Below are 15,175 nucleotides of genomic sequence, written 5' to 3'. Positions count from 1 at the left end.
GGCTTTTTAATCATGAAGTTGTTTGCACTTTATTTTCTCCTGTATCAGAGAACAACTGAGCACACCGTTTATCCTTGGTTAACCACTTTGGCTTTTTAATCATGAAGTTGTTTGCACTTTATTTTCTCCTGTATCAGAGAACAACTGAGCACACCGTTTATCCTTGGTTAACCACTTTGAGGCTGTACTTAAGTCAGATTAGTTCTATCACCAAACCCTTTCACTTGCTTAGAGAGGAACTCTCCTCCCCACACCCCCACATCCACCCCCTAATTGTATTAGATCTGCTTCACACTGTTAAGATATTGGGCTTTTTATTTTTCTAATATTAATAGGTCTCCATGAGCTTGATTAACATAATTTCTTGCTGACAGATTCAGTTTCTGGGTTAGTAAGGCTGTCTTAGTCCATTTGGGCTGCAAAGTTATTGACTAGGTAGCTCATAAACAACAAATTTATTTCTCACAGTTCAGGAGCCGAAGAAGTTTACCATCAAAGTGCTGGCAGATTTGGTGTCTGGTGAGTACCTGTTTCCTTGAATATGTTTCATATTCTTGCTATGTCCTTCTATGGTGGAAGGGTGGAGGAAACTCTTTGGAATCTCATTCATAAGGGCTGTGCCTTCATGACCTAATCACCTAATGACCTAATCATCTCCACCTCCTAATACCATCACACTGGACTTTAGGATTTAGTGTATGAATTTTGTAGGGGATACAAATATTAGGACCATAGCAAAGGCCAGGCTCTGGACTGTAGTGAGTTCTTGAAGGAGACATATTTTTGTATATATCCTTTCATTCCACCTACAACACGGATTTTTTTTTTAAAGATTTTATTTATTTATTTGACAGACACAGCGAGAGAGGGAACACAAGCAAGGGGAGTAGGAGAGAGAGAAGCAAGCTTCCTGCTGAGCAGGGAGCCCAATGCGGGGCTGGATCCCAGGATCCTAGGATCATGACCTGAGTCGAAGGCAAACGCTTAACTGAGCCACCCGGGTGCCCCTACAACGTGAATAATTTTATTTTAAACTTTAAAAGGTATGGTGATTTAAGGAAACAGAAAGAAGAGAGTCTCATGTAATCTAGCTATAGTTATAATGGGGCATCAGTCATTTAGTACATTGATAATTTTAATACATTAGGTACATTTAAATTTTATTACATTTGTATATCTCACTGTAATGTTTAAATTCTTATTTTAACACATTCATAACACATTGCAGGTATATTAGTACATATTCAGAATTTGCTAGTATACTTGGAACTGTACTCCACTCAAACAACTTGACGAAAAGTAACATTTGAAGAAGAGTACTGAGGTGATGACAAGATTTGACAGTGATAGACTTATCTGATACATTTTCTTTCCACTGGCAACTAGAATGCAGAAATGGGTATTTTAATTGATTAATTCAAACAGCATTTGCTGAGTACTAAATGTCAAGAATTGTACTAGACGTTGAAGAGGTAGACATTAAAAAAAACACAGTCCTCCCACAGTGACATAAGTGGCTAGACAAGTCTCCAAACAAATAATTGTAGTGTATTGGAATAAACACTATAATTGAAGGTTGCATGAGATGCAATGGAAGCAAGAACAGGAGTATTTAACTTTGTCAGGAAGGAACTGCTTCATTAAATTTGTGGTATTTGAGATGACTCTTGAAGAATATGTCAAAATTTGCCAGGACACAAGCAGTAAATGGATGGACATTTCAGATAAAAATAACATTAGGTGGAAGGGCATGGTATTGAACATAATGGCCCTTTGAAGGAATTTTTTTGTTTGTTTGTTTCTGAAAGAGTAGGGTGCATATGAGAGAATAGTAAGAATAAGTATGGGCTAGAAAATGAAAGATTTTGTGGTTCTCATCTAGGGATTTATTCCATAGTTTATTCTAATGGCCAAAGGAAAGCTATTTAGTTGGTTTTTTTTTTTTTTTAAGATTTTATTTATTCATTTGACAGAGAGAGAGAGAGATTACAAGTAGGCAGAGAGGCAGGCAGAGAGAGGAGGAAGCAGGCTCCCTGCTGAGCAGAGAACCCAATGCGGGCCTCGATCCCAGGACCCTGAGATCATGACCTGAGCCGAAGGCAGAGGCTTAAACCACTGAGCCACCCCGGCGCCCCAGAAAGCTATTTAGTTTTAAGCGGCAGAGTTTTGTGACAAGATTTGCATTTTCCAGAAAATTCACATGCTGATAGCTTATAGTAATACAAGCTCAGTTAGGAGAGTATTACAATAGAGATGAGAAGATCTTGAACTCCTCAGTAAAATGGGATTCATGAGATTGGAGGAGATAAATAAATAGGATTAAGTCTGATAATTGTTGCAGTTATGCCCTTCTTCTCAAGCCATTTGGTCATACCCTTGGGTAATCCCCTCCCAGACTGGCTAACTCATGTGGCTTGCTTTGGCCATTGAGATGATAGCAGTTATAATTCAGTGGAGACTCGAAAAATGTTTGCATGTTGTGACTTGCCCTTTTACAGCTGATAACTCTTTAGCCACCATATAATCAAATCAGGCTTTGCCTCCTATAGGAGGCACTTGGAGAGAGGCACCAAGTGTCCCAACCATCTCAGCCTTCCCAGTTGACAAACATATGTGTGAGGTCATCCTAGACACCCAGCCCCAACTAAATGGTTCAGACCAGAAGAATCAGCTAGTCAAACCACAGAATCACAGGAAATAATAAATATTTCCTTTTAAACCTTCAGATTTGGAGCAGTTTGTTTCATAACAAGTTAACTGATTTCCTAAGTGACCCAAGTAGATTTGGAGTTGGAAGAAGTCTAAGATGAATCTCTCTTTTGTAACTTGGGTGGATGGATAAATCAGTTTTGAAAAGCTATGAATATTAGAACAAGTAAATTGGTGGTATTACTTAAAGATAATGGGAAATACATACACATATATACATATGTAAATACATATATACACATACATATATATGTATATATAAGTATGTATGTGTATATATGTAAATATATATGTGTGTGCATATGTATGTGTATATATAGTATTTTTTATAATATCTTTTTTCCTTTTTTTTAAGGATTTTATATTTATTTGACAGAGATCACAAGTAGGCTGAGAGGCAGGCAGAGAGAGAGGAGGAAGCAGGCTCCCTGCTGAGCAGAGAGCCTGATGCTGGGCTCGATCCCAGAACCCTGGGATCAGGACCTGAGCCGAAGGCAGAGGCTTTAACCCACTGAGCCACCCAGGTACCCCTATCTATCTATCTATCTATCTAATATTTTTAAGTAGTTTTTACACCCAGCATGGGACTTGAACTTACAACCCCGCGATCAAGGGTTGCATGTACCAGTGACTGAGCCAGCCAGGTACCCTGGAAACATGTATTTTTAAAGACCAATTTTGGAGGGATAATAAATTCAGTTGTGGAAATAGTCTTAGGAGTTGCGTTCTTGGGACATACAAGTGAAGATATCCAGTTGCAGTTTCATATAGAGATCTGGAGATCATAAATTGTGGCTTTGAATGACATTGCCAATTTCTCATTAGTTTTGGGGATTTTTGTAAATTCTTTCATACTGTGTATTTAGTGTTGTCTGTCAAGAGAGATGGCCTCTTCCCTTCCAATCTCTATGTCATTTATTTTTTATTGTGTTGGTTTGAACTGTTGTTCAAACATGTTGAATAGGAACGGTGAGAGTAGATGTCCTTGCCTTGTTCCTGTTTTAGGGAAAAAAAATTCAGTCTTTTACTATTATGTGTTACCTATAGTTTATCTTTTGTAGATGTCATTTTTTAGGTTAGGTAAGTTCCTTTCTAAGATTTCTAAGTTTTTATCATGAGTAGATCTTAATTCTGTCGAATGCTTTTCCTGTCTTTTTGGAGAAATCATACAGTTTTTCTTCTTTAGTCTATTAATATGGTGAATTATGTCATTTAGTCTTTTTTTTTTTTAAGATTTTATTTATTTGACAGACAGATCACAAGTAGGCAGAGAGGCAGGCAGAGGAAGAGGAGGAGGAAGCAGGCTCCCCGCTGAGCAGAGAGCCTGATGTGGGACTCGATCCCAGGACCCTGGGATCACAACCTGAGCCGAAGGCAGAGGCTTTAACCCACTGAGCCACCCAGGCGCCCCTGTCAGTTAGTTTTTAAAAGTTGAATCAGCCTTGCATTTACAGGATAAAACGCATTGGGTGGTAGTATATTATCCTTTTCATATGTTGCATGTTATTTATAAATGTTTTGTGGTGGATTTTGCATCTGTGTTTATGGGAGATGTTGCCTTTCTTATAATATATTTATCTGGCTTTGGTAACAGGGTTGTGCTCCTGAATTGGAAATGTTTCCCCTCCTTCTATTTTCAAAGAAGATTGTATGGAATTAGTATTATTCTTTACGATTTGGTAGATTTGCCTGTGAACCTACCTGGAAAAAAATTTTCTTTATGGACAGGTTTTAAACTACAAATTTAAATTTTTTAATGGATACAGGATTATTCAGGTTATATATTTCTTCCTGAGTGAGCTTTGGTAATTTGTTATGGATGAATTGGCCTAAAGGTGTGTGTAATACTCTCTTAAATATCTGTAGTGTCTGCAATGATGTTACCCTCACATTCCTGATTTTGGTAATTTGTGTCTTTTTTTTTCCTAGTATGGCTAGAAGTTTATAGATTTTTGTTAGTATTTTCCTTTATTTTGTTTTATTTATTTTCGAGAGAGAGATGAGAGTACCATCACGAGAAGAAAGGGGAGGAGGGAGAGAGGCACAAGGGGAGGGAAAGGGAAAGGGAGAGAACTCAGGTAGACTGTGTGCTGAGCATGGAACCTGACCCCACAACCCTGAGATCATGACCTGAGCCAAAACTAGGTTCAGTGCTTAACCAGCTGAGCCACTGAGGCACTCCTATTGGTATTTTCAGTAAAATTTGGTTTCTTTTATTTTGGTGTTATTTTTCTCTGAAGTTTCCCTATTTTTAATTTTACTGATTTCTGCTCTTTATTATTTCCCTTCTGTTTGCTTTGGCTTTAGTTTGCTCTTGTTTATGTGGTTTCTAAAGGTGTAAGTTTGTTTATTTTTAAGTAGGCTTCATGCCCAACATTGGGCTTGAATTCATGACCCTGAGATTAAAAGTCTCATGCTCTCAGTGACTAGCCATGCACTCCTCTAACGGTGGAAATTTCTTTTTTTAATTTTTTAAAAAGATATTATTTATTTATTTGAGAGAGAGAGAGAATGAGTGAGGAGGAGAGGGAGAGAGAGAAGCAGACTCCCCATTGAGCAGGGATCCCGATAAGGGGCTCAGACCCGGGACCCATGACCTGAGCAGAAGCCAGACAGACGCTTAATCAGCTGAGCCACTTAGGTGCCCCTAAAGGTGGAACTTTAGATCATAGATTTTTTTTCTAATATAGGCATGTGATTTTATGCATTTCTCTCTGAGCACTGCTTTGGCTGAGTCTCATACATTTCATATGTTGTCTTTTTATTTGAACTCCGTTCAGAATATTTTTTAACTTCCCTGTGATGACTTATTTGATCTGTGGGTTACTTAGAAGTGTGCTAATTTCCAAATATTTATGACTTTTCTAGATATCTTTCTATTATTGGTTTCTCATTTAATTTGATATATTCAGAGACCATACTTTCTATGATTTCAATTCTTTAAAATTTGTATTATGATCTAGGGGTCCCTGGGTGGCTGAGCCAGTTAAGCTTCTGCCTTTAGCTCAGGCCATGATCCCAGGGTCCTGGGATTAAGACCTGCATCAGACTTCCTGCTAAGCCGGAAGCCTGCATCTCCCTTTCCTCTGCCCTTCCCCCAGCTCGAGGACACGTGCTCTCTTTCCCTGTCTCATTCTCTCTTTCAAATAAATAAATCTATTAAAAAATGAAATTGTATTATGACCTAGAATATCGTCTCTTTTTTAAAGATATTTTTAGTTTATTTTTTATTTATTTAAGTAATCTCTCTGCCCAATGTGGGGCTTGAACTCACAACCCCAAGATCAAGAATCACACACACTCTGTTGTTGGAGCTGAGCAAGCTAGGTGCCCCCAGACTATCATATGTCTTGATAAGTGCTACAGGTACACTTGAAAAGAATGTATAGTCTGCTGTTGTTGGGTAGAGAATTCTACAAATATCTTAGGTCAAGTTGGTTGATAGTGTTATTCAGGTCTTCTCAGTCTTTGCTGACTTTCTACTTATTCTATCCATTACTAAGAGAAATAGTGAAGCCTCCAAGTATAATTATGAATTTGTCTATTTATTCATTCAAGTTTTTGCTTCATGTATTTTAAAGATCTGTTTTTAGGTCCATACACAATTACAATTCTTCTTGGCAGTTTGATCCTTTTAACATTGTATAATATCCCTCTTTATCTATGGTGATACAAAGCAACTCCCACTTCTTTTGACTAGTGTTTTAATGTTATCTTTTCAATCCTTTTACTCCTAATCTATGGGTTGTTTATTACATTTTAGTTGAATCTTTAAAAAAAAAAAAACTCAATCTGACAATTTTTGCTTTTAATTGGTATGTTTAGATTATTTACATTAGTGTAATAATTGATGGGTTGGACTTAAGTTACCCTTTTATTGATTTCTATTTGTTTCCTCTTTTTTATTTTTCTCTTTAACCTTTTCTGCCTTTTTTTTGGATTGTTTGGATATTTTTAGTATTCCATTATCTATTGGCTTTTTTGGTTCTCTCTCTAAGATATAAGCACTTTCATTTTCTAATTTTTAACTGGTAAAATACACATAACAAAATTTATCATCTTAACTAATTTTAGTTGTATAGTTCAGTATTACTAAATACATTTACATTGCTGTGCAGCCATTTTCAGAACTTTTCCATCTTGCGAAACTGAAACCCTATACCTATTAGGCAATAACTCCCCATTCTCTCTCCTCCCAAGCCCTGGCAAATACCATAATACTTTATATTTCTATGAATTTGACTGCTCTAGATAATGCATGTAAATGTATTTATACAGTATTTGTCTTTGTGACTGACTTATTTCACTTAGCATAATCTCAAATATTGTTGTAGCAAATACTAGAATTTACTTCCTTTTAAAGGCTGAATAATATTTCACTTTGTCTATATATCACATTTTGTTTATCCATTCATTTGCTGATGGGTGCTTGGTTTCTAACCATCTTTGGTCTGTTGTGAATAATCTGCTATAAATATGGGTATACAGATGTTTCTTTGAGATTCTGCTTTATATTTTGGATATACACCTAGAAGTGGAATTATTATATCAATTTTTAATTTTTTGAGGAAGTGCCATAGTGTTTTCTTTAGCAACTGCGCTATTTTACATTATCCCCAACAGTGCACAAGGGTTAATTTCTCTACATCTTCACCACACCTGTTATCTTTTCCCTCCCTCCCCCTCTTCCTTTCTTCCTTTTTTTGTAGTAGCCATTCCTGATAGATGTGAGGTGATATCTCATTGTGGTTTTCTTTTATCCAACTTTATTGAGGTATAATTGACATGTAATCATTATGGTTTGATTTGCATTTCTATAATGATTAGTTATGTTGAGCATCTTTTCAAGTGCTTGTTGGCCATTGGTATATATTAGAGATACAGTGTTTTTTTGTTTGTTTGTTTGTTTGTTTGTTTAATTTATTTGACACAGAGAGAGAGAGAGTGCGCGCAAGAAGGCAGAGAGGCAGGCAGAGGAGGGGGAAGCAGACTCCCTGCTGAGCAGAGAGCTGGATGCGGGGCTCCATCCCAGGACCCTGAGATGATGACCTGAGCCGAAGGCAGAGGCTTAACCCACTGAGCCACCCAGGCACCCAGAGATACAGTGTTTTTAATGGTTATTTTAAGGATTATAATATGCATTCCTAACCTTTCACAGTTTATTTCAAATAAAATGTCAAAATTTTATATCCAGAGTGCCTGGGTGGCTCAGTTGGTTAAGCTCAGGTCATGATCTCAGGGTCCGGGAATCAAGCCCCACGTCAGGCCCTGTGCCCAACAGGGAGTCTGCTTTTCCCTCTTGCTCTCCCTCTGCCTCCCCCCACTGCTGTGTGCTTTCTCTCTCTCTGTCAAGTATATAAAGTAAAGAAAATAAATTAGGAAAAAAAATAAATTAAGAAAAATAAAATAAAATAAATTAAATAAATTAAAACAAACAAACAAAAAACCTAAATCCAAGGCACCTGGGTGGCTTAGTTGGTTAAGCAACGGCCTTTGGCTCAGGTCATGATCCTGGAGTCCCAGGATTGAGTCCTGCATTGGGCTCCCTGCTCAGCAAGGAGTCTGCTTTTCCCTCTGACTTCCCCACTCCATTTCTTTCTCTCTCTTTCAAATAATAATAATAATTAAAAAATCCTAAATCCATATATGTGCCTTTGTTTTCTTCTCTTCTGTTTGTGTCATGTTGATCACATTTCTGTCATTTGAAAACTGCATCAAATGGTGTTATGATTTTTGCTTGTAATAGTCATACAAATTTTAAAGAACTTTAGTGAAAAAAAATAGTCTTTTATATTTATCTACATATTTACGTTTCTTTTGCATTTCTTTCATGCTTCGAGTTCTGTGTTTCCCTGGTATCATTTCCCTTAGTTCTGAAGAACTTCTATTCTGTTTCTGTTAGGTCTGCTGGCAATATATTCTCTTAGTTTTTCTTACTCAGATAATGTCTTCATTTTACTTTCATAATGAAAGCTGCTTTGATTGATATTTAATTTTGGATAGTTTCTTTCAGCATTTTACAGATATCTCATTGTTCTTATTCTCCAAGGTGTCTCATGAGAAATCCATAGTCATTTAAGTCTTTGCTCCTCCATATGTTATGTATTATTTTCCTCTAGCTACTCTCAAGATTTTTTCTTTATCTTGGGTTTCCAGCGGGTTTTTTTTTTTTTGTTTTGTATCATTTAATTGAGTTATAATTGACATACAACACCATATTAGTTTCAGGTGTACAACACAACGAATCAATATTTGTATATCCAGCAGTTTTATTATGATTTCTTGGGAGTGGTTTTCTGTGAGTTTATCCTGTTTGAAATTCCCTAAGATGCTTAAATCTCAGCAGATCTGTAAATTTACACTTTCACCAAATTTGTGGAGTTTTTGCTAATTATTTCTTCAAAAAAATTTGTGTGTGTGCACTAATGGCTACCCAGAGATATCAAGACTTAATCCTAGAAATTAAAGTATTACTTTATTAGGAAAAACAGTCTTTGCTGATGTAATTAAGGATTTTGAGTTAAGGCTCTTCCCCGGGATTTTCCAAGTAGGCCCTAAACTCCATCACAAGTGTCCTTATAAGAGAGAGGAGAAGGAGATAACATAGAAACGCTAAGGAGAAGGCAGTGTGAAGATGGAGTAGAGAGAGAAATGACCACAAGCTAAGGAATTCTGATAGCTGCCAGAAGCTGGAAGAGCGCAAGTCATGGATTCTTTCCTAGAGCCTCTACGGGGAATGCAGCCCTTCTAACACCTTAATTTCAGAATTCTGGCCTCTAGATTTGTGAGGGAATGATTTCTGTTGTTTTAAGCCACAAAGTTTGTTGTAATTTGATATAACATCAACAGGAAACTAATACACCTCCACTGTACCTTTACGTAGAAACTAATGTACCTTTCTGGAACTCCAATGAAATGAATGTCAGACCATTAGATATTGTCCCACAGATCCCAGCGGTTGTCTTCATTTTCTTTTCAATCTTATTTTTCCTCTGTTCTTCAGACTGGATAATTTCTATTGATCTATCTTCAGGTTTCTCTACCACTTTTATCCTATTTTTGATCTTATTTAATGAAATTTTTTGTCTGTATATATTTCTCAGTTTAAAGTATCTCTTTTTGGGGTGCCTGGGTGGCTTAGTTGGTTAAGTGTCTGATTCTTGATTTCAGCTCAGGTCATGATCTCAGGGTCAGGCTCTGCAATTAGCAGGGAGTCTCCTCGAGATTCTCTCCCTCTCTCTCTGCACCCGCCCCCAACTCGTGTTCTCTCTGTCTCTCAAATAAACAAATCTTTAAAAAAGAAAATAAAATTTCTATTTGTTTCTTTTCCATAATTTCTTTTTCTCTGGCTGAGAACTTGTATCTTTCCATTATTTTTAAGCCGGTTCATTTTTATCTTATAGAGCATAATAATAATAACTGTGTGGTATAATAAGAATTATATATTTGTTCTCTTCCCCAGGTTCCTAACAGAACTTCTAAAACCCTTATAATAATTTCCTGAGCAATGAGGGTGATTAGGAATATTTTACATAGAGGTTCTAACCCTTTGGAATTTCCTAGGTGATAGGAGCATGTTTTGTTCTAATGAGTTGACTCTTGGTTGATTCCTGGATAGTTTTAGGGTTGGGACTGGTCATCAGGAATACCATTCCATGATTAGAAGTTTAGAACTTTCAGTCCTACCTCCATCCTTAGGAGAGGGGAAAGAAGATGGAGATTGAGGTAATGCTTAATCATGTGTACATGATACCTCCATAAAAATCCATAAACTACAAGGAGAGCTTCTGGGTTGCTGCACACATCCGCATGCCAGGAAGGTGATGTACCCCAGTTCCATGGCAGCAGATGTTCCAACACATGGAACCCCTTTAGACCTTATCCTTTGTACCTCTTCATCTATTCATCTGTATTCACTACAATATCCTTTATAGGAAACTGGTAAACATAAGTAAATGTTTCCTTGAGTTTTGCAAGCCATTCTAGCAAATTATTAAATCTGAGGGGGTGATTATAGGAACCCTTGATTTTGTAGCCAAGTCAGACAAAAATCGGTCCCATTAGGGACTCATTACTTGTGATTGGCATTTGAATTGAAGATAATCTTGTGGGACTGAGTCCATAAGTCTGTGGATGTTAAAATAGGATACCCAGTTGGTATCCAGAGTGGGAAGTGTAAGTGATGTACTTCAAAACAAAACAAAACAAAACAGGGGCACCTGGGTGGCTCAGTGGGTTAAAGCCTCTGCCTTTGGCTCAGGTCATGATCCCAGGGTCCTGGGATCCAGCCCCATGTCAGGTTCTCTGCTCCGCGGGGAGCCTGCTTCCTCCTCCTCTCTCTCTCTGCCTGTCTCTCTGCCTACTTGTGATCTCTGTCTGTCAAATAAATAAATAAAATCTTAAAAAAAAAAAAAAACCAACCCTCATACACTTGGTGTCAGAAGTGTTCTGTGGGCAGAGAAACAGTTTTCTTTTCGTTGGTGTCAGAGAAATGAGATTCGCTAGAATGGGCCTTATCTCAAGGAAATACTTGATTTATGAAGGGAAAGGATGAAAGGGTAGGAGGTAAAGAACCTTTACTTTAAAGAGTCCTGGATGGCTGCCTAGTCACCCATGGTATGAAACTGCAGCTGTACTGCAATCAGTGACTAAAGGTAATAATTAACAGTGGAGAGGCGCCTGGGTGGCTCAGTCAGCATCTGACTCTTGGTTTCAGCTCAGGTCCTGCTGTCAGGGTCCTGGGATCAAGTCTTCTGAGCCCTGCATCTGGCTTGGTGCTCAGCACAGAGTCTGCTTCTCCCTTTCCCTCCCCTTTTACCCCTCCCCCAACTCCAGTGCTCTTTCTCTCTGTCTCTCAAATAAATAAAATCTTTCTTAAAAAATTACCAGTATAATTTAGAAATGGTGGTAGACCCAATTCCTATAGAGTTGTCTTATTGGATATGTAAGGAAATGAAAAATAAGAAGAAACATGTTAACCATGTAATCCCTTGGTTATTGTTATCTGTAATATTAAGATGAAAGAAAGTGTGGTTAGGCTTTGATGCTGGACCAAGCTCAGACTTTGATTGGTCTGAGCTTTGGCCACAAAGCTGCCCACAAAGGGAAAAATTATGCCAGAACAATAGAAATTACCTCTAATACCTCTGGTCACCAATAAGGTAGTCAACATGGGAGAAAGGCAAAACCAAGAAACTACTGAGAACAGTGGTTATAGTGTGAAGGATTTGTCTCATTTTGTAGATTAGTATTATCAGCTTTCTGAAGAACCTTTACTAAAATGGATTGTAAGAGTAAATAAGGAGAAGTATCTTTGGTTTTAAATGCTGCTGTATGAAAGAGTTTGGGCTGGTACAGGACCTGAAGCTCACTGTTAAACAATCACACGTGGCTATACATGATCCAGACAAACATGTGGTTATTCCCAGGAGAACAGCCATCCTGGTGGACTGGATAAAAGTCACTGGAAATTGTGTTTATCTGAGAAAGGGGGAACTGCCTCACTCCCCCCATAATTGCCAAATGGAACCAATTGTAGATGAAGCAGCTGATGTGCTTTCTATGCAAGCATTAAGGGACTGGCTTTATGATGACTGGGCTGTTCACTTGATGAATATGCTTATTACTCAGGTTCTGGAAGATGCTGTGATTAAGGAGGCTTCTGTTGCACGAGCATGCCATATAACTTTACTTTTGCAGAAATGAAACATCATGAGAAGTCCTATCAGATTTGTGGTCTCAATTTCTCAGTATGGGTTTTACTGAAAACAAGATCATTAAAGTAGCAAGAAAATGGAGGAAAGACAGAGGGGCATGTCAGGGGACTTGTCTCAGCAGAGTGGAAGGCTTTAGAAGGTTATAGAGAAATGGAATGAGAGTGGTGGATGTTGATATTGTTGAAACAAAGACGTTGATACAGCACTACCAAAGTTGGAAGGGCCAGTGGGACTCCCTGCTAGTTCCTCAATGTTGAAAGGCCCCACATTAGTCTGCTTCATTGACCTCAGTTTGGAGGAATTTTTAAAGCCAGAAGGTATAGATTACAATGAGAAAAATCTACCCAGAATTGCTTGGGGTGATGGCTAGGTTTATTAATCAAGGTAAAGATTTACCAAGGGGCCAGAATTTTCTGGCCTGACACCCAAGGCCATATGAACTTGTGTGGATAAAATGATCAGGGGACAGAGAAATTTCTGGTACTCCTTTGCAACACAGTTCCATGCACTGTGGTATGGAAACCTGCTTATGAAGCTCTAACTTGGACTACCATCAAATTGAGAGAATATAGAAATATAAGAATTTATAGGATTATAAAATTAGATGTTGAAACAGGCTTTATATAAAGAAATTGTCTCTTTTATCTGAATGTTTTATAGGAATGAATATTATGTATGACTGGGGAACACCTTCCATGGTCAGTGTTATAAAACCAGAACCTGTTGATGAAGTCCTAATGGAAGCTACAGCTAAGAATGTTAAGGCTGATGAAATTAAGGTGAAAGTGTTTTTTTTTTAAATTTTTATATTTTATTTATTATTTGACAGAGAGAGACACAGCGACAGAGAGAACACAAGCAGGGGGAGTGGGAGAGGGAGAAGCAGGCTTCCTGCTGAGCAGGGACCCTGATGCAGGGCTCGATCCCAGGACCCTGAGACCATGACCTGATCTGAAGGCAGACGCTTAATGACTGAGCCACCCAGGTGCCCCAAGATGAAAGCTTAGATGAGAATTAATGTTTCAGTGGGCCTTACGTGAAATGGTTTTATCTTTCACCTGATTGCATTATGGGGATGAACGTTATATCTGATTGGGGAACAGCTACTTATAATTGTAAAATAGAAGGCACGTAAATCTGCCCTTCAAGCAATATTAATTGGACATGCTAAATGGGAATCAATAAGATTATGTGAATCTTAACGATATAGAATAGGAGCTGGAGTGCTGATTTGGACAAATTCTTTTTTGTTGTTGCTGTTTTTTTAAGATTTTATTTATTTATTAGAGAGCGAGAGAGCACAAGCAGGCAGAGTGGTAGAGGGAGAGGGAGAAGCAGGCTCCTCGCTGAGCAGGGAGCCCAATGTGGGGTTCTATCCCAGGACCCTGGGATCATGACCCAAGCCAAAGGCAGACATTTAACCAACTGAGCTGCCTAGGCACCTCTGGACAAATTCTTTGTGCAATAACTGTATGTGGAACATATACTGGGGCTTATCACAAAAGCCTGGGAGCACCTCCCAGCTTTGGCTACTGAGACTTTGGTCTGGAGAATTCCCACTGAGGGAATTACTAGGTTGCGTCAGATGTTAATTAAAACTCCCCTTGTGACTTGGACATAAAATCTTGAAACCTAAAATGCCTTTGATGTCTTAGACAGTGTTGGAAAAACACTGTATTGGGGAGGGCAGTGCCCAGAATAGTTCCATAATAAAATGAAAATAGTTTATGCAGAGTCATGTTACCTATGGAAAGCAAAGATGATGTACTTACAATAGGGAGCCTTTTTTCAAACCCTAAGCCTGACTTTGAAATTTTGAGGAGCCTCTAGATTCTGTCATCACTTGGACTATGCCTTATAGACATCTCTTAGCTGACTAACAAAGATCTCCTTGGTTCATGGATGGCAGCTGTAAAGTAAGTGGACAAAATCCTATTTGGGAGACCACCACGCTGATCAGAGAAGGTAAAAATCAGCTAGGTAGGCCGAATTGCATACTGTTTTCTTAGCATTGGTGGAAGAATTAGACAATGATAACAATCCTTAGATTTCATTTTTACCAACTCATGGACAATGGCCAATGAAGGGCAGTGGAAACCTGGCCTATTAAAGGGGTGCCAGTATGGGGCACAGCTCTGTGGAAAATCACTGTGGAAATCTGAGGGGCACATTGAACTAGGAGGTATCAATGCCCATCAGGAAAAAAAAAAAATCCTTTCTGGACATTTTGAATATTATTTTGTGATATTCTCAATTCTAGTACAATCCTCTGGAGGATGTTGACTTTTATTGTTGTCTTCAGCAGTCAGTATGTCACTTGGATTGAGACTGCAAGGTCTATCTTGCCTTGTTATCCCTTTTGGATTCTAATGTCGGAACTGTTTTCAAATCCTATACTGTGTTCTTTAAATCTGTCCTACATCTTTGCTACTTAGGGGTTGATCTTGGACTTTGGTTTGCTTTATACTGTCATTCAGTTCTCAAGGACTTTAACTCTGTTGCTGTGAGATGTTCTGTGTGTGTGTATGTGAGAAATGAGCCCTGGATATATGCTCATTTGTACACCGAACCGGCTCTCTCCTCTCTGGGATTCTCTTCAACTTCCTGCCTCTGTCCTATAGCTAGAATGATGAGGTTTCTTTAGGAGTTTTAGTTGCCCATTTCACAGCAAGAGAAAAGAGAGGGAAAATGGGGATTTCTCCCCCACTACTGTTTAAAACCCAAGGACCCTTTTTCTTAGTTTCTCTGTC

This window comes from Enhydra lutris, unplaced genomic scaffold (genome assembly GCF_002288905.1).
Source record: "Enhydra lutris kenyoni isolate GAN:26980312 unplaced genomic scaffold, ASM228890v2 scaffoldscaffold26, whole genome shotgun sequence".
Lineage (NCBI taxonomy): Eukaryota > Metazoa > Chordata > Mammalia > Carnivora > Mustelidae > Enhydra > Enhydra lutris.
This window is presented reverse-complemented; position numbering follows the sequence as displayed.